Source organism: Marmota flaviventris, chromosome 18, assembly GCF_047511675.1.
Source record: "Marmota flaviventris isolate mMarFla1 chromosome 18, mMarFla1.hap1, whole genome shotgun sequence".
Taxonomy (NCBI): Eukaryota; Metazoa; Chordata; class Mammalia; order Rodentia; family Sciuridae; genus Marmota; species Marmota flaviventris.
Genome location: NC_092515.1, coordinates 53,638,049 through 53,660,349, shown reverse-complemented (window position 1 = coordinate 53,660,349; position 22,301 = coordinate 53,638,049).

The following is a 22,301-nucleotide window of genomic DNA, read 5'->3' as shown; positions in this document are numbered from 1 at the left end:
TGTGTCCACTGAAAATTGAAAAGTAAATATTAAAAAAATTCTCTCTCTCTCTCTTACAAAAACCTACATGTTATGAATCAACTTATAACTAAGTTATAAGGTGGTCTCTACTGACAACACGTTCTATGGTAATTATGGAAAATATCAAATTGTCACATACAGATGCTACTTTTTCCATATTATTATACTGGACATCTGCTCATATACAATTTTCCTATAAACTATCACACTGAACTTTGGTTTGAAAACCAAAGGATGATAACAGGGGGAAAAAAGAGGGTAAGTATAGGTAATCAAGAGCATTAGAAGTTTTTGCATCAGCTCTGCGTAAGTATATGAAATGGCAGGTAAACCACCAGCTACATTAAATTCAGGGATTATTTATTCATTAGATATGCTTTTGATTATCATGGAGACCAAGAAACCATAATTTTATCCTATTCTGAGATAATGGAAAACCTTTTAAATCTGAATTGCATGGAATCTGACTACTTCTGATATCTTTTCTCCAATTCCTCCTTTTCAGACTTCCCAGTGTTTTCTTTTTGTGTATATTACTAATATATTGTACATATTCAGAGATAGTATCAATGTAAGCAAAGGAGCTTTTTATACTTCTTGCTTAGTACTTCCAATATTTAAAAAAATACTTTTCTTTATTCTATTTCCATCAGGAAGCCCACATTTCAGGTTAAGCTTGAGCGCTGCTGCATAAATTAATTTTTTTTTTCATATGGCCAAAACTCCACAATTTCTTATGTTAATACATATAGACACAACTATAGATGAAGATAGGTATTTATATGTGCATACGATTTACTTGAGTATTTGAGTCATGATTTTAGCTGGAAGTTTTTAGGTTTCTATGACAACTAATTAGTTGTTGAACCTTGCCATCTCTGGGAGAGCTGTTCCTCTGGTTTCTCACCATACTAGCTAACACGTCAGGACTCTAGGGGACTAAGGACATGTTCCTTGATTCTCTACAGGATGTTTTTGATTTCACTATGATTGACAATACACTCCTTTCTTCACCTCTTGAAAGAAGCGGGGATATTTAAGTGAACAGACAACCAATATTTAACTGTCCCCCTAAAAGGATAAATTTGGAAACTTTTTACCTGCTTAAATAGTATGATTTTCTGGTAATAGTAAATTTGAACTCTTTTTTAAAAGCTGCTTTTCAAAACCTGTCCTTAAATTGTAAGCCTTTATGGCATTAAACATTTATTTTCTTCAAGTACATCAAGAATGTCATTCATACAAAGCCTCATATTATCTTCACTATAAAATACAATGAGGCTTATTGAATATGAATACATTCTCTAGTTTGATGCATTCCAAAATGTTGTGCCTGCTTTTTTTTTTTTTTAAAAATTCTCCTTTTCAGGGTAACTTTGACTCATTAATATTATAACAGCTCTTTCTGTTCATTTTCAGTGAACTGAGACACTTCATTCTAGTATTTGGAGTCTCCTTCCATGAGTTTGTCTTTGAGAATGCATATTCAAGAGCTGAAGTTCTCTGAAGAAAAAAACATTATAGAAAGCTCATAACCTTTATGTGTACTTTGGGTTTTGCTTTTATTTTTTAGTAAATCTCAAACCAAAATTGTCGTGTGTTCACTTTTCAAGGAAAGTCTACATAGGTCTCATAATGAATAGATGAACCTGCTATTTCTTTCACCAGAAAGGTTTTATTTAGGCATATTGCATACCTAGTGTTCATCTTCCTCAATGAACAGCCCATGAATATTATTGTCAGGTAACTAACATAATTGTGTATCTTCTGAGTCATTTGAACACATTATCTAGAAAATATTAGAGGGTTTTATTCAAATTACTGAATAAAACTATTGTTATTTTGTTCAAACACTGAATTCAGGAGTTGTAAGTCAGAGAATATTCAAGTGTTAGGATAAAAGAAATGAGAGATTTGTTTTTCAAAAATAGGAACCTTTGGAGACATCACAAAACAAAGGATGAATGAATTTAAGGATAAAAGAGTAGAATTTGTTCCAATGGACCACAGAAAGAAAAAAACATTAAAAACACAGAAACTATAACAATCATCTGCTTTTTCAAATATTTTCTTTTCTACCTTTCCCAAATTTTTTTTTCAAATTTAATAAGACTGAAAACTCAGCATTAGAAGAATGTCAACAAAGACCAAAAATGGAACTGTAATGACAAACACGATAAGGCAGTTAATCAAATTGCTGAATAATGACAACAAGAAGAACTTAAAATTAGCCACAAATGAAGGACACCTGGCATGCCAGAAAGAAATAATCACATTGAAGATTTCTCAATATAGACTATTCACTGCCATAGAAGGAAGTTAGGTAAGAAAGTAGGAAAATCCAGAAAGAATCCAGTATTCTCACATACACACTTACCTAGGCACAGGCACACAAACTATTGTACATAGTGTGAATATAGTGCTTACTATATTTACATATCATTAGCATATTGACATGTTATTAGCATATTATATAATATGTTTGGATGCATAGATTAATATATACAGTATATATTATTACTTCTGTTTGTTGATAAGGCCTAGAATCAATGGCATACCAGTAGAAATGAAAACTCATGACATCCAAATATTTGGCTTTCAAACAGCATTCCCTAACAAAAGGAACAGACTCTTTGGAGAAAGAGCTGATTCTACAGGAACTACGTAAGATGAGCTGGGAGCATCATGTAGTACCGAAATGGAAGGAAGTGTTCAAAAATTAAAGAATGATGGCCTGTATCAATAGTATATTGAAACCAATATGAAAGCACTCCTGTGATTAAAAATAAAAATATTTAAGCAAAATATGTAAATAAATAGCATAATATTATAACTCAAAGGATAAAATAAACATTTGAGTCCACAGGGAAGAAAAGTCTGTCTTTTTGAGAAATTCCATATATTATATGAACATAGACTATTCAATTTTTGCATATGTTTAAAATTTTTATGATTAAAAGTTAGAAAACATAATATTCCATTTGAAAAAAATTCACTTATGTTCTTCCAAAATATTCACTGGCTAAGAGTTTATAAGTTTTCAACCTAATATACTACAGAGTTATGTTTAAAAAAACAGAAAAGATAATTTCTTTAACAAATAGTGCTGAGAAAACCAGACACCCATACATAGAAAAATAAAACTAGATCCCTATCTTTCACCATGCACGAAAGTCCATTTGAAGTGGATCAAAAACCTAGGAATTCAACCAGAAATGGTGAAACTGCTAGAAGAAAACATAGGGTCCACACATATTGGCACTGACTTTCTTTATTTTTTTAAATTGTTTTTGTAGTTGTAGATGGACAGCATGCATTTATTTTGTTTATTTTTATGCAGTACTAAGGATTGAACCCAGTGCCTCACATATTGTAGGCAAGCACTCTGCCCCTGAGCTACAGTCCCAGCCCCAGAACTGACTTCTTAACAAGACACTTAAACTTCAAGATATAAAACCAAGAATCAATGCATGGGATGGCATCAAATTTAAAAGCTTCTTCACAGCAAAGGAAATAATTAAAGCATGAAGCCTACAGAATAGGAGGAAATCTTTACCAGCTATTCCTCTGATAGGGGATTAATATACAGAATTGTCAAGAACTCAAAAAACTTAACAGCAAAAAACAAACAACCCAATTAATAAATGGGTAAAACAACTAAGCAGACATTTCTCAAAAGAAATACAAATGCCTGACCAAATACATGAAAAAAAAATGTTCAACATCTCTAGTAATCAGGGATATCAAATCAAAACTACATTGAGATTTCATCTCACTCCAGCTGAAATGGCAGTTGTCAAGAATACAAAAAATAAATATTGCCAATGACATGAGGGAAAATGTAGACTCATATATTGTTGGTGAGCCTGAAAATTAGTACAACCACTTTGGAAAGCAGTATGGAGATTCCACCAAAGACTAGGAATGGAATCACCATATGCCACAGCTATCCCACTCCTTGGTATTTATTCCAAAGAACTAAAACCATCATACCATAGTGATACAGGCACATGGATGTTTACAGCAGTGCAATTCACAATACCAAGTTATGAAACCAAACTGGATGTCCATCAACAGAGGAATAAATCAAGAAAATGTGGCAGATATACACAATGGAGTTTTACTCAGCCATAAAGAAGAATGAAATTATGGCATTTTCTGATAAATGGATAGAACTGGAGAATATCAAGCTAAGTGAAACAAGCCCGATTCAGAAAGTCAAGGGTCAACTGTTTTATCTCATATGTAGAAAATAAAGCAAAATAAGGGGAAAAGTGAGGTGGGGGATCTCATGAAAATAGATCAGTGTGGTAGAAGTAGTAGACCAAAGGGGGAGGGAGGAGGGATGGGAAAAGGGAGGAACTATGGAATGAAATTAACCAAATTATGCTAGGCACATATATGAATATACCATAGTAAACTTCTCTTTTATGTATATTTATAAAGTACCAATTATAAAAGCATCTAAATAAAAGGAAGACCAGTAGAGTAGAGGAAGGGAACAAGGAGAGGAGGAGGGTAGGGAAAGAGGAAGTAGTAGGGGCTGAAATGGAGCAAGCTATATTCTATGCATGTATGATTATGTCAGAATGAACCCCAATATTATGTATAACAATAATGCATTAATTAAAAATAGTACCTGCGTGAGCCCATACAGAGAAGTTAGTCTTCTTCAGAGCATATTTTGAATTTTATAATGGTTTCATGAGCATCTCCTCCCCCATCTGATGTGGGGGGAAGGTCCAAAGAGAACTGAATGAAAATGACTTATATAACAACGCAAACTACTAGGAAGACTTCATATGATGCAACAGAAAGGAACACAGTATTTGGACCCAAATAGATTTGTGTGACTTTTCTGTGAAACATCAGTCAAGTTACTTAACCTCTTGAAGGCACAGCTTCCTCATATATAAAACTACAGCAATTACACATGTAGGATTGACTTTATAGTTCAACTAGATAAATCATGCAATGATGCTTTGTATTTGATGCTCATAGTAACAACATTGAACATTTATGGAATGATTATTTTATGTGACATACAGAAGTACTATGTTTACTGAATCATATAGATTACTTCATTAGACTATCACCTGAATTACTTTCTAAACTTTCAATAAAATAAAGAATTGTCAGTCCTAAAATGTCATCACATATCACCATGGTGTGAATGGATTTTACTGTCCTCAGGAAGATGCATAACACAAATCTTTAAAGATAAATGCTTCAAATTACAGTTGTTTTCACTGTACTATGTATAATTTTCAATTTGTAATTTTTTTTTTTTAGTACCAGGGATTGGGCCCAGAGATGCTTAGCCATAGAGCCTTATCCTCAGCCCTTTTTATTTTAATTTTTAAAAATTTTGAGACAGAGTCTCACTAAGTTGCTGGGGCAACTTGCGATCCTCCTGCTTCAGCTTCCAGATCAATTTGTAGAATTCTGGATAATTTACTATTTCTATTATATTTAATTATATGAATATCTGTAAAAAATTCAACATGGTATGTTATTTAGTGACTAGGAAAGAACAAAACCGAATTGTTTCTATTTTCCTTTAGTCCTGTGAGCATCTGCCTTCTTTTCTTAAGTTCTTCTTTATCGAGAAGAACATTAAACTGTGCTGCAGAGTTCTGGGTCTTGATTTTGGTTTTCTTAGACTTAAAAAAAATGTCATATCACCTCTCAGGGACTCGGATTCTTCTTCAGTCACAAGAAAAACAATTACCACATGATTCCACTTTTTTGAAGTACCTAAAATAGAAAAGTCGATGATGATTGCCAGGGGTTGGGAAGGGCGAAGAGGGAAGTTACTAATCCACCAGCACAAAGTCTCAGGAGAGAGGAAGAGCCCTAGAGACGCTCCGCTCCGTACATTGTGCTGTAATCAACAGTATGTGGTGTACTTAAAAATTTGTTGAGAGAGTAGATATCATGCTAGTTGACTTACCATAAATAAATAATAAATAAAATTTCAGAAAAGAAGAAAACGCAGTGTACAATCTCAGCGCAGATTCCCTGGAAATGCACTCCAAAGACAGAGAGCTGCATGCAGAAGGCCAACTGCAGGGTCTTTGGTGCCTCACCTTAGGTAGACATGGTGCACAGGCAGCTGGGCTTATGCCTGGGGATCCGACTCCACCAGGGTGTGCCTTGTTCAGCTAGAATTCCCAGCAGCTGAGCTGTGGGGCCCAGCCCAGAGGTGAGCACATGATAAAAGCACCACAACACTCACTGAGGCCACCATATGAGTGCTTCTGTTTCTGTGACTCTGGAGCACATTTTAGCCAAGGACAAGTCAGCGTTCCTCTGGAGGCACTTAGATATCCTCCTAAGACCAGGCGCAGTGAACCCTTGGATTTCCGCTAGATGAAAATGAGCGTGCTATAGATGGTGGGATTGTCTGAATTCATTAACAGACCCATGCATCTCTTGCAGGAGGAAACTATCCCATAAAATCCTGGGCTAGAGGCAATCCTGAAATAGCTCTCCCTTGCAGTGACTTGATTTCGGTGCTCATCTACTCCCCTGGCTGGACCCGTCATTTTGGGTATGATAGCCTTAACATTTTTAGCTAAAGTCTCCTCTTCCAGCATCACAGGTGATTTATGAGGGTGGACTTTTTTATATGGACATATTGAAGAGCTGTCAGATGGTGTTGATTAAGCGCTCAGGCTCAAGAGGCAAACTGCCAAGGTTGAAACAAGACGGTAAAGCATACCACCTTGGAGTCTGTCTGCAATTTACCAACTTCTCTGGGCTTTAGTTCAGTTTCCTAATAAATAAAATAGGAACGGCGGCAGTGGTGGTGTTGATAGTAACAGTTATAGTTATTTACCTCAGAGCGTTGGTTCGAATATTAGATGAAATTTGTTCATACAAAGTACATAGCAAAATCTGGAACATGGTAAACACAGCCAACCTTAGCTATTAGATGGCTCTATGTAAATATATGTACATATATAAAAGCAAATATGTATTTATGTATTGTAGTTTAATTATATTCTAAAAGCAAATTTATTTGCACACAGTTATCAACAGTCCCAGTTAATGTGCTTTGTAACACCCTGGAACTAGAGCCTCCACCAGGAGACTCAAGAGATTAAGGGTAGAGCCTCAGACAACTGAGGATAAACCTGTAGACTCTTCTCTAACCACTGCACTGAGACAAAATTCAACATGACATAGGACAGGAGTCTGAGAGCTCAAAACAAAGACAGCCTCAAAGGCTGGGGGTGTTCCAATGACCATCAAATGAGGAGGCAATGGCTTGGCTATGTTTTCTATCACTGACATAAAGTTCCTCCAACTATGTGGCTTAAAACAATATAAATTTATTGGCTTAGGATTATGGAAGTCAAAAAGTGGAAGGTTCTATCTTCTAATTTAAGGACCCTTGTTATTATATCCATCTATATAGATAATCTAGGATTATCTCCACACTATTAAAACAGTCAGCCAATTGGCAACCTTAATGCTATCCACAGCCTAAATTCCCCTTTGCCATAAAAGGTTCTGGTGGTTAGGACATGGTCATCTTTGCCAGGTTTTGTTCTTCTTACCACTGGAGGCTAACCTAAAGACCAAAATAGGAAAGAAAGAAAAACACAAAGCTGAGGACTGGGGAAATAAAAATTGAATATACAGTGATACAAAGAAGATTTACACACACACACACACACACACACACCATCCTGCATAGCAAGAATCTCCTAGGTCAGTTGCATAAATTTTCCCAAATAGGTTGATTTTATCAAAATGCTTTTCTTGTTCATTCTTGTGAGAGTTATGGAATGTAATAAAATTATCTTATCATCTGATTGTTTGCATAATAAATGGAGAAAACTGAGACCTGATTTCATCTCTGCTTCCACAGATTTGGTCTAATTCTATTGGCATTTGCCTGCAAGCCTCACATCTAGTGTGGCTGCTCATAATTCTTACGGTGGGGGTGGGGGGGAAGCCAGCTTTTATGTCACCACTAGAGTCATTCTAAACAGGGAAAAAAAGAAGAGAGAAAACAAAAGAGGCGGGTAGGTAGTACGTGCTGTATTTGAGTTTATTCTACTACTCTTTTACTTTAATAAGGACTTGTAAGTTGAAAACGAAATATAATTATTGCTTTAAAGAAATCAATCAGGACACGGGGGCGTGTTAAATCAGAGTACAAAAATGCTCCAAAGTTCTCAACTCTTAAATATAATTGTGATTAATATAACTGTGATATAACTCTGATTAGTAATTAGTGTACATCTATCTTTCCAGATTTTTTATGGGTGGACAGATACACATAATTAGGACTTGTCTCCTGTCTATCCCCTGCAGCACAGTGTGTGTATATACCCTACTACCCTATTCCTGATTGGAGATAACAGTTTAATTAGGAAACATTTACATCTGTGTGATATTTAATACACAAATCCTGGGAAGAGTCACACCTTTACATTATTTTAGAATTTGCTTTTAAATACCTTAGTTATCTAGGTAGTTTTAAAGCTTTCTTATAAGAACGAGACCTCTTTTTTTGGACTTATTTATCCAATATTATGTTTTTATTCTTGTTTTTATTAATGATCTCAAAGAAAAGTGATTCACTGAATGGCACACAATTACCTACACAGTCCTCCATTTTGGAACTGCAGAACAGGTGTTCAAGAAAGTCCATTGCTGAGAGAGAGTGGCCAAATTGTATTATTATATTGTGTACAGGTACTATATGGAACAACAAATCCCATCATTATGTACAAAATAATAAAATATGGAACAACAAATCCCATCATTATGTTCAACTATAATAGTGAGGGGAAAAAAGAAAGTCTGTTGCTGTTGTATCCTCAGTAATTTCAGGAACTTTAAGTTTCTATGCCTTGATCACAGAGCCATCTCCTGCAGAGACATTGCATGAATTCTTGTCTCTTGCAGCTACTAGTAACTTATATAACTTCTCATAAATCATTCACTGCTTTGGGCCACAATTCACTTATCTATAAGGAGACTATTGGAAGAAACTGATGCTTTTCAAACTATGTTAGGATCCCTGACACTCTATGGGGCAGTCAGAGGTAGGTTCCTAATTTAATGTGTTCATATTTTATAGATGAAAATGATATTTATGGGTATTGGGGGTATTTTGTCCTATAATACAGTGTTTCTTCCTTAAACAAAAATTTACTGAAACCACTAAATAACCATTGGGATACACTCTCTAAAATCAACATCTTTGAGACACTCCAGAAATCTGTTTTTATGGACTAAACTTAAAATATCTGTGGAATGAACTCAAAATTAAATTAATCTAAGTCCTAATCTATGCTCTCGTTCATTATAGAAACATGGAAAGAATCTATGATTCTCTCTGTACTTCAGTAGACTCGGTTGCTTTTAATCCAGTAATTGTATTTTCAAAAAGCAAACATGTGAAAACATTTTAATACTGGAGCACATTTTCATCACTGTAAAACATCGCACCTCTTTTGGGAACTCTATGTTCTTTTCTCTATCAACTATTTTCCAACCCATTCTACTTTCCCAAATAAGATTAATTTCTCCTAGTCGTAGAAGCATGGAAATCCACTGGCTCAAAACTCCCACAGCTAAATTTCTATATTTATTTTATAATTACTTTTAGTTGTGCTACACTAGAGATGGTGGGAAAAAAGAAATATAGAGTAATTACTAAGAGCACAAGTAGCAGGATGCTTGGATTTGTGTGGTGGGTGTGTGTGTGTGTGTGTGTTCCTTGCTCTGCTGCAAACTCAGCTTGGTTAAATTGGAGTAATCTCCATGTATTCATTTTTCAGAATTTCTAAAATGCCTTTACAAGAGTTAAAAGTTATAGTTTACATGTTAATTACTTGGCACAGTGCCTAGTATACAGTAAACCACAATTGGCTGATAATATTTAATATATGTTGTTCTGTCATCCCCCCAAAGTAAAACTTTACTACTCAGTTTGAAATTATAGATAGAAAAATGCTTTATAAATTTTATTGTCATTATTGGAAAAGAGTAACTTGAAACTAATGAGGTTTTCCTACTTCCTATATTGCTTAATGAAATGTTAAAAATTCATGAAAGTGCATGGTTATTCTCATTGTTTAATCATGGGATATATAACCTGAACAAAATATTATCAAGGCAAAAAACACTATGGAGAAAATAGTAACAGTATTTTTGAAACACTAGAGCAGAGGGAACATATATAGAAGTAATATAAGAACTAAAAGTTCTCCGACCCCCATAGTCACGTAGTCACCACTGCCAACTGATAACACTCCTCTTCAAATATTCTGAATCACCTGCTGTTCTAGCACAGGTGGCCAGGCAGCCACCACAGCATCAACCAGGATTGCAAACAGGATGGGTTATATTTACCACCACCCCCCACTGTAACATTATGAAGACAGGCTCAAAAATACATCAAGAATGTCAGAGGCTCTATTTCCTCTCAATAAACATGATAAAGCAAAAAAGCAACAAGTGGTAAATGTTAAAAAGTTCATATGACCAGGCCTTCTTTGGGAAAATATTCCTGAAATGAATAGTCCATATAATGAAGGAAGAAGGCTGGAAACTAAACGAGACATTACATGTATTTTAAAAATCTAGATTCTAAAAGAGTAATTTTTGCCCAAACAGAGAGTAATTACAAAGTATTGAAGACTCGGTAAAATACATATTAATCAAATCCAGAATTTGAATGTGCACATAAATTCATAGCCAGGGTGCAATAAACACTTAATATTCAAAGATACAAAATAAATTCCTAAATGTTATAGTTTTATTTAATTTTTCTCAAGTCCCGAATACAATGCTTGTAAAATATATTCTGATTTAAATAAATTCAGAATGTAATTTCCCTTAAAGATGCAAGTTTACAGCATATTTATCTAGTCACTAGATATTTACTGAAAAAGCATGAAAACCGAGAGCCAATAAAACACAAGTAAAATAAATTGTATGCTCATTTTCAAATACAGAATCCTAGAATACTGGTGCAAACAACATTTGTAAGGATTAACAGATCCAATCCTCCTCAACATCGCCTGCATTTTTTCCTTTGTACTAATATTTTCCTTTTATCCTTTAACATTTTTCTTATATGAAAGAAATGTAATGACTTCTTACACAAATTACCTAAATAATGTATATTTTAAAAAATCACCTGAGATCCTTTTGAAAACAGGATAAGACATAAATTTGTCTTCTTTTCCTCTTTTGCTTATTAAAAGTCTTTGGCAACAACTGGTTCAGTCTAGCACATTAGTTAGAAAGACAGAAATTAGGAGGAGCCCCTGTGGCCTGACTCTTTGTACAGTTTAGCTTTAGTCAACAGGAAACTTAATTAATCCTAGAAATCTTCATCTATAAAATAAACCCACAAATGATACAAGAATTATGTTTTAATATAGAATATGCCATATACCTAAGTCTATGTGGGTACAAGGAATAATGTCAATATTTCAAAGAAAAAATACATGAAATTTTCATGTACTATGAGCATATAAAGGACATTATAAACATGAAGAAACATCCTATGTAAGGCTACTTACAAATTTAGGAAAACAGGGTTAGAACCACAGTATCAGTTAAAGTTGAATGAGCACTAAGATGAATGTTGTGATCCACATTGAAAATGAATGGAGCTTTCTATGATGCTCTGCCAGAGACTGTGTTGTTTAGCCCCTTAGTTTGGGAGTAGGTTAATAAGTATTTCAAAAGGATATTTTGTTAAAATTCAGTTGTAAACTATTTGGTTAGATAAATACTAGCCAAGATCCAGTGCCATCCTGTGTAGTGTGTAGGCTTGATCAAGATGCTAAGTGAAGTTAGCCAATCTCCCCAAAACAAATGCCGAATGTTTCCTCTGATATAAGGAGGCTGACTCATAGTGGGGTAGGGAGGGGGAGCATCGGAGGAATAGGTGAATTCTAGATAGGGAAGAGGGGTGGGAGGGAAAGGGAGGGGGCAGGGGACTACAAGGATGGTGGAATGTGGTGGACATCATTAACCAAAGTACATGCATGAAGACACAAATTGGTGTCAACACACTTTATATAGAAACAGAGATATGAAAAATTGTGCTGTTTATGTGTAATAAGAATTGTAATGCGTTCTGCTGTCATTTATTTTTTTTTAAATCAATTAAAAAAAAAAGATGTCTCCCAAAAGGAGGGAAGACAGCTTTGGCCATGAGACCACTCTGTAACAGAAGACCTCAAAGGAGCCGTGATCCTTGGGAAATGGATTCAAAATACTGTTTTATATTTTTATATTATATCATCCACACCTCTCATTTATCTCATGTCAGATGTGATGTGTAAATTTAATTTCATCAGAGGGCACCCAAAGAATGTGATTGGCTGTGCAATATGCACGGAATGAAGATTTTATATATATATATATATATATATATATATATATATATATAAAATTATACACACACACACACATATAAATACATATACATATATACATACACACACACATTTAAACAGTTTCTAGACATTTTCTAGACAGATTCTTCATTTTCAAATTCCTTGAGTGCAATGCTACCCTCACAAAAAAAATGTAATTTTAACTTATCCTATGGACAGAATAAATATTTTCTAATGGTGAATCACATCATAAATGATAGTAAAACATTATAGGTTACTCCAGGAACTCCTATGACTTTTTTCCTGTATGTATAAAGTGAATACTTACAGGTATTTTCAATCAGTTAATTACTTGTACCCAATTCTTGATTTTAGACATCAAGGAAAAGCAGAATATTCTCTCCTACCATTGTTTTTATGGGAATATCTACTTGAATATGATCAATTACTCTTAAGAACAGTGTCTGCATCTATAAGTGTTACATAGGAAAAAAATCTGCAGGAGGAAAATGCCTTCCTGAACCAACTTTCAGGAATGAACTAATTTGAGAAAACTGACAGATATTCTGCCACTAAACTAAACAGGTCGCATTTGTCAAATGTAAGCTATATTTTATTTCTCTGAAAATAATTTAATAACTTTGTTCTTGTTTACTTGCATGGATCACAATTTAAAATGCACCCACATGGTTTTTATTACTTACAGATGATATTTGCTGAAATTTGATCCATTATATGTGCAAGGACACAAATGAGAGTCAGAAATCAGTTACGACCCCATTAGAACAGTTTATTCTTGTGAATATATCTCTGCAGCCTATCTTTTCAGTTACATTGGATCATCTGTAGCTCATACTTTATCACAGACTGTTTACTCAAGCAAATAATATCTACATATAATAAAACTAATAAAACTCTGGGGTGGCTTGATTTAGGAGGTGATTTTATCACTGGGTATATCTCTAAACTCATAGAATAGCAGATTCTGCTAAAAATAAGTATTTTGACTGGTCAATTTAGTAGCTACTAGCCATCTACTGCTATTTAAGTTTATAGTAATTAAAATTAAATAAAGCTAAATTATCAGTTATTCTATAGCAGTGGACACCTTCCCAGTGTGCAATGGTCACATGTAGTCTATGGCTACTGTGCAATACAATGCAGATGTACAATATTAAAATTGTTACCCAACACCCCTAGAGATCTTACTGTGTACAGATATGATCTCAAGCTATGTGGGGATAGAACAGTCAATTTTTTTCCAAATTTAACTCTTTGTCCAAAGTGATCAAATGACTTTTTTAAGGTGATATCATTTTTAAAAACTCAATTTGAAGAAATCAGACCAGGTGAATAGCTACTTCATTGTATCAATTCTTGTGACCCTTGCTTATCAAACCCACACCAAGGTCCAACCCCAGGTAACCATTAATCTGTTCTGCCAGGATAGATTAAGTTTGTATTTTTTAGTGTCCAAACGAGTCATATATGTTTAGTGTACTCTTGCCTATTCTGTTTAAATCCTATACACTTATTAAACTCATTTATTTGTTCTAGTAGCTTTTGATGTAGATTCTTCAGGCATTTCTACAAAGGTGATCATGCCATTTGGGATTATAGATGCTTTTTATTCTGTCATTTCCAATCAGTGTGCCTTTTATATTTTTGTGTAGGATTAATTATTTGACTAGAATCTCTAAGACAATAAATAGAAGCTATACGAGTGAACATTTTGTCTTATGTTTGACCTTAGGGGGAAATATCCAATCTTTCATCATTAAGCATGATGTTAGTTGTAAGTTACGCAATTCAGGAGATTTGTTTCGTTTTGTTATTTGACTTTTGAAGAATATTTACAGAAGTCCTCTTGAAGGATCTATGTTTTCCCCAAGAATGTCAAAAAGAAGTCTCTTAGAGCTCATTAGTAAGCTCAGCAAGGTGCAGGATATAAGATAAACAACAATAACAACAAATTGCTTTTCTATATCCTAGTAATGATATCTGGATACCCAAATTAAAAATACAGTAAAATTTATAATTACTGAAAAAATGAAATATCTATATGTAAATATAACAAAACACATACAGGACTTTATTGCTGAAAATTATAAAATTCTGATAAGAAATTTTAAAATCTAAATAAATGGAGAGACATACCAAGTACCTGGATTGGAAAACTAAAGACATAAACTCTCCCTACAATGATTCATAGTTTTACTGTAATTTCTATCAAGATTTCACCAAGATGTTTTTGTAGATGATAGATAATAAGAGCTTTATACAAATTCAAAACAACCTAGTAAAAACAATTTTGAAAAAAAAATAAAAGAAGAAGAAGAAATCAGCCTGCCCAAACTCAAAAATCATTATATAGCTGCAGTGACCAAGATATTGTGGTATTAGTGGAAGGGCAGATACATAGATCCTTGGGTGTCAGTACAGAACCCAGAAACAGACCTACACATATATGTTCAACTGATGCTTCATAAAGGTGCAAATGCTATCCAACAGGGAAAGAGATCTTTTCAACAAATTGTACTCGAATGACTGGATATCCTTATGTCAAAAAATAAACATTAAGCCTCACAACTCACACCAGAAATAATTAAAAAATGGATCAAAGATAAAATGTAAAGCTATAATGTTTTAGAAAAAATAAGAGAAAATTGTCAGTATCCAGGGCAAGACAGAGTCTTGACTCCAAAAGCACTATCAATGAAAACTTATCAAAAAAATTGATAACTTATCCAGTTAAATTTTTTGCTTTACAAAAAACTTTGTTCAGTAGACAAAACAAATACTACAAAGTGAACACTAGAGTCAAAATAAAATCTAATGAGAAAAAAAATGATCCAAGACATGAAGACAATGTAGAAATGGCAAATAAACACATGGAAATATATTACACATCAACAATGAGATATCCTTACAGACCTACCAAAACATCTAAAATTAAAAAAAATAGTGGCAATTTCAAATATTGATGAAAACATAAAGAAAGCAAATTATTTATTGCCAATAGGATATAAAATGTGACAGCCACTCTGGAAAGCAAATTAGGAATTTTCTTCAAAAACTACATGTATGACTAATTACATAATTCATTGATTGGATACCGCAGCATTTATTCCAAAAAAAATGAGACCTTATGTTCACACAAAAATGTCTTCATGAACGTATTATATACATTTATTTGTAATAGCCCCAAATTGGAAACAACTCAGGCATATCCTTCAATGAGTGGATGATTAAAGACGTGGTATAGGTCTGTATCATTGAGTACTAGTCAACGATAGAATGAGAAAAAAATATTGATATATTCAACAACTTGGGTGGATCTCCAGAGAATCATACTCAAGGGAAAAAAAGGGTAATCCCCTAGGTAATATACTCTACAATATCACATTTGTATTATTTATATGACAAACTACAGAAAATGAGAACAGATGAGTGACTGTCAGGGATCAGGACAGGGTGGTTGCAAGAGAAAAGTGAGTGTGTTTCTATACAAGAACAACAGGATGAACCATTGTGGTGGTGAAGACATTCTGAATGTATCTATGTCCATGCCCTGGGTACAGTGCCAGCCTATAACTTTGCAAGATATTACCACTGCGGAAACTGGGTAAAGGGTGCAGGAGATGTCTCTGAATTATTTTTTACAACTGCATGTGATTTTATAACTATATCAAATAAAAGTGCAATATCAAAATTAAAAAAAATGAAAAGTAGAAAATTCTCTAAAATAATTGATGTAATTGAAAAAGAAAATTGATAAAAATAACAAAATTTTCAATTTTGTGAATGACACAAGATATCACTACAGATGTTAGAGATTTTAAAGCACTAACAAAATAATTATGTAGAAATTGTGTCCATCACCAACAATTTGGATGAATAAATTTCTCAAGAACATCACTGAAGAACTTTTAAGAAATCATTTAGTTTCTTATTTCTTGAAGGAATTATTCATTATTAAAAAACATACAATGAGGAAACCTCAGGTTCACATGCCTTCGTGGGCAAATTGTCCAAACCAAGAGGGAAAAAATGTATACTAATATTTAATGTTTTTAGATAATAAAAAAATTCATCCAAATATTTAGTGAGGATACCATAAAACTAAAAGTACAAAAGTATAAGAAAAATAATATTCATATAATATTTCTAAAATATAAAACTAGTATTACTCAACTCAGCAAACTAAGAATAGGAAGGAAATTTCTAAGTTTGATAAATAATACATCCAGAAAATTTGGCACACCTTATAATTATTAAGATAGTGAAAACCTTCCCCTCAGGGAAGAAATTAATGATTCTTGGTGTCACCACTTTTTAAGCAAATGTACTAGAAATTGTAACCAGTGCAATAAAGCAAGAAAAATGGACTATAATTATTGGAATGGAAGAAATAAAACTGTCATTCACATGACAAAATTAATGTAAATAGAAAGTTAGAAGGAATTTAGAAACAAACATTAGAATTATTTAGTGACTAGAAAGGTCAATAAAATAATGTCAATACACAATAATTAAGTTTATTTCTGTATATTAGAACCACAATTACAAATGCAAATACCTCTAGTTTCCTAAAGAAAAAGAAAAACATTGGTTGATTCTAGATTAATTGAAAGTCATTAAATATTTATATATTTGGGAGACATTTTTATAAAATAGGTTTTCTCCCTTGCTACCTAGTTAACATAATGAAAATAGATTTAAACTTTTGTGAAATTTAATGAGCTTTTCTAAATTTCATCTATAAACAAAAATAAAAGCCAAACAAGAAAAGCTGAGATACTAAATAATAAAAGTGGGAAATTTTACTCTTTTTTTTGTATCAGAGATTGAACACAGGGATGCTTTACCACTGAGCCACATCCCCAGCCCTTTCTATCTTTTATTTTGAAACAGCATCTCTCTAGATTGCTTATAGCCTCTCTAAACTACTGAGGCTGGCTTTGAACTTGGGATCCTCCTGCCTCAGCCTCCTAAACCATTGGGATTACAGGTGTGTACTACTGCTCCTGATGGGAATCTTATTCTTAATATTTAAAGATCTGTAATAAAATAATGATGATAAAGACATTGGAATACCATCTGTAAAGACCTACTAATGAGCTTTGGTAACTATGACAATGCGGAATTTGGCATGTCTAAACAAAAAACATTGAAACAAATCCAGTGTCCCAAAGTAAAAGAAGAAGGTATTCAATAAACATTGCTGGGTTGTGGATCACTATGCTGAAAATAAACAAGGCATATTTGCCTTTTTCTTGCTGTGTGTTTCATATACAAAATAGCAGTTCCTGGTACGTTGCAAATCCAAATATGAAAAATAATAAAGGTTTTATAGGAAAATCTAGAAAATATATATATATATATATATATATATATATATATATATATATATATATATAATTTTCTATATATATATATATAGATATATTTCTCTATCTATATATCTATATATATAATTTTCTATAGTAAAGACTTCTTAATCTAGTGAAAAAATCTTTTAAAGAAACAAAGATGGTAAATTGGGCAATGTTAAGAATGATGTATCTAAAGACATCTTCAGAGAATAAAGGGCAAGTCAAAGAGTGAGGGAGTGTTCTTAATAACCCTATGAGAGAGGATTCATATGTAGAATTGCAGAACAGGAGTCCAGGGGCCTAGAATCCCCTTTATTTCTCAAGAACAACTGAAGAATTTGCCTTGAACACAATATCCTGGCCTAAGAGGAAACTGGCTGGATCAGCCCAAGCACTGTACCTCTGAGAACTCCCATGAATGGGATGTTCCACCCAATACGCCATGTGGCCCCCAAAGTATGAAGATCAGAGTGGGCAAGGTCCCTCGGCTGAGACTCCATGGGCCCTGTGCAGCTTTCCTGAGGCTTGGGGACCAGCTTCTGCTAAATCCTCAGTTTCTGCGGCCCCTTGTTTCATATCCGCTCTCTGTAAGTAATAAACTTGTTTGTGTAACTTGTGTGGGGGGAGGGGCGGGGGGTATCCTGTCTCTCTGACTCATATAAGTCAGTAGTCAGTGCACAGTGACCCTGTTTCACAATAATATAAAGAATTCCTAAACACAGTGAGAAAAAGAAAAAAAAAATAGAGCTTGGGAAGAAGGATCTTTTAAATGGCCAATAAACATGAAAAATGCTCCATTTCATTCATTATCAGCTAAATGCATATTCAAATTGCAATACTTTGCATCTACCGATCTACCAGATTGATTTGATGAGGAAAAGGAAATCAGAGTTGGAAAGATTTTGAATAAACCATGACTGTTGTACACTGCTCAAGTGCACCTTTGTTCATAAGACATCCACTAGAATATTTATAGTGTCACTTTTCATAATACCCCCTAAATCCAAAAACAGCTAAATGTCTATCTAAAGATTGGGTTTTTAAAAATGTGGAATATGCAAAACAAAATGCACCACAGAGCAGTGAAATTAATCATCTATTAGGTGAACCTCGCAAATACACTGTTGAGCAAAAGAAGACGGAAACCAAAGAACGCATGCTCTAGGCTTCTACTCATAAAAAAGGACAAAAAACTGGCAAAATTAATCTCTTCTCTTGGAAGTGAAGGTAGCTGTTAGTTACCATTGGGAGATATTGTCTATGGGGGCCACTATGGAACCTTCTAGAATGTTTGTAATGTCTTGTTCGTTGGTGTGGAAGCTAGATTTGGTTTGTAACTGTATATTAACCTGCACATTTATGCAGTGTGTATTTTTGTGTGTGTGCATAGCATTCATCCAGAAATAATTTAAAAAGGCAACTTAAAATTGTACATCATGATTTTATGGAAAATGAACATGTTTTCAAATATACGAAAATCAAGACATTTTTCTCATATTTTTCTTTGTTCTCATTATGTGTGTGATTTTAGCCACAAGTGTATTCTTAAAATATAAAGGTTTGTTACATTTAGGTCTCTCATATCTTAAGTTCTAACTATAATTAACTGTGGGAGATTCTAATATATCTAGGTAAAGGTTAGAGAAACTCCTGCCTTCTGTTGTGTCTCTTACCAAATTACAGCAGAGATTTCTGTTTGATTGCCTTTGCTCAGAAATCCTGCAGCCAGTTTTTCAGCACCATCTCACATCTGGCATAGACACAAAGCCTCTGCTTTATTTCCCAAGCACAACAGACATGAGTTAGTTTCTTATGAGTTTTCTGATTTTATTGAAGTTTTTCATGTAATGGAGTGAGTTTAGAGAAAGAAATGGAAGGGGGGAAAAAAACCTTAAAGTTTTACTAGAAATCCTTTGTTCCTAAAATCCACGAGCTAATTTTTTAAAAATGGGTTTTAGGTTCACAATAAATTTTAGCACATGATAAAGATTTTTGTTTTCATGTATTCTCTGCCCCTACACATATACACAGCCCCCCATCCCATTAAAATCCACTCAAGAGTGGTATATTTGTCATGACCAAAGAACGTACATTGACACATTATTGTCAGCTAAAATCCATAGTTTGTAGTGGAGTTTACCTTGGGTGATGTATACATTTTGGAAATTTGTAATGACAAGTATCCATCCTTATGGCATCATATAGAATAGTCTCACTGCCCTTGAAATCTCTGTGTTCTACCTCCTCATTCCTTTTTTCCCCCACTAAGTCATGGCAACCTTTGACCATTTTTCTGGTCTTCATAGTTTTGCCTTTTCTGGAATCTTACATAAATGGAATAATCAAGTATGTAGCTTCTCCAGATGGCTTCTTTCTCTCAGCAATGTGCCTTTCATATTCTTCCATGTCTGTTCATAGTTTGAATCTTGTTTCTTTGGAGTGTTTGATAATATTCCAGTTCCTTTATGTACCATACTTTATTCATGCCTTATTGTTTTCGAGTTTGGGAAATTATGAATAAAGGTTCCATTAATAACTGTGTACAGGTTTTTGTGCAGAAATAAAATTTCAATTTGGGTAACTATTGAGGAACATGATTGGTAGATGGTAAGAATATTTTTAGTTTTGTAAGAACCTACCAAACTGACCTCCAAATTGATTACACCATTTTGTGTTTCCACCAGCAGTGAATGTTTCTACGCCCTAGCATTAGCAATATACATTTACAACCACCCATGTCCATCTTCAAATAAAACTCCAATGCTTTATGAATAGAGCATGGACCTTACAATATGTACATTCAATGTTATAAATATCTCTCTAAACACTGCTTGCACTGTACCCCACCTATTTTGAAAAGTTGTCTTTCCATTTTTATTTAATTCAAAATACTTCCAAATTGAGATTTCTTCTCTGATTCATATGTTATATTTGGAATTATTTTGCTAAATCTCCTAGTATTTTATGATTTTTCCAGCTATCTTTCCCTTATTGATTTCTAGTTGAATTCCATTGTGTTCTGAGAGCAGACCCTCTATGACTTCTATTCTTTCAAATGCATTAAGACACTCTTTATAACTCAATGAGGTACATCTTGGGAGAATGTTCTATGTGAACTTAAGGAGAATTTTTATTCTGCTGTGTTTTGATGAAATGGTTGATAGATGTAAATGATGCTTAGTTGATTTGCAGTGTTTTTAAGTTGTGTCTTAACTGATTTGTTTGCCTCCTCTTTTAGGGGAGGAAAAAATTATTTTGGATCACTGTTGCAGAGGTCTCAGTCCATAGATGGCCAACCTCATTGCTCTGAGCCTAAGAGGAGGCAGAACATTAGAGCAGAAGGGTGTGGTGGAGGAACGCAGCTCAGAACATGGCAGCAGGATGCAGAGAGCAAGCTCTGCTCACCAAGGACAAAACATATATTTCTAAGGCACTCCCCCAGTGACCAGCTTACCCCAGCCACACATTAGTTGCCTATGGTTACCACCCAGATTAGGTTATAACTCCTGTCATAATCTAGTCATTTCACCTCTGAAAATTCTCACATTATCTTACATTATGAGATTTTTGGGGGACACCTCATATCTAAAAAATAACATTCTGCAACTTGCTCCTAAAAGCTCATGCCCATTTCATAATGCGAAATATATTTAGTCCTCAAAAGTAGTCTTAACAGTTTCAGCGTTACTCAAAAGCCCAAGTTCAAAATATCATCTGAAACTCAAGACAAACTCATGGATAATTTTTCTTACAAATATCAAAAGCAGGTCATGCGTATTCACTAGGTAATGGCACAGAGTATCATTTCCATTTCACAAGGGAGGAATTGAGGCAAGGAAAGAAGGGATAGGATACAGCAGGACCCAAATCCATTGAGGCAGACAAATCTTGTAGCTCCACACCACATTTCACATCTGAGGAACAGAGTATTGTGATGCTTTTCCAAAGGTCTTGCTTAGCTCTGTCCCAGTGGCCTTGCTGGGACATCCCATGTGTCTTGGCTTGTCTCTGCTTGATTCCTGTACCTTCCCGTGGCAGATGTTCCATGATACTGGCATCTTTTTCTTAGGAGTCTCCACAGCAGCTTTGGATTCCTTCTCACATCTTTATGCATCTCCCACTCAGGAGCAGCCAACAGGGAATCTGACCCTGTTAGGCTTTGCTTGGCCTCCCAGGTTTCCCTTTGAAATCTTGATAGAAGCCTCCATGACCCCCTGACCCCAGCATCTTACATTACTGTAGAACCAGTACCATGTGGTTGACAGCAAGGTCTGTCACCGCATTGAGCCTCTTGGGAACCCTGGCTGCAGCAGCCTCTGAGTGCTGAGCAGCTGGGCATGATGAAACAACTTCCTAGTGCTCCCTGTGCAAGCAGGATACCCACATGGTCTCTTCTCAAATGAATTTTTACTTTTATACCCTTGACCCTGAGATGGGAATGGTCCTGCCAATTCCTGGGATGCCCTCAAGTCATCTTTCCTATTGTTTCTGGGTAAAGTACTTAGCATTTCTTTAATGGCTATAA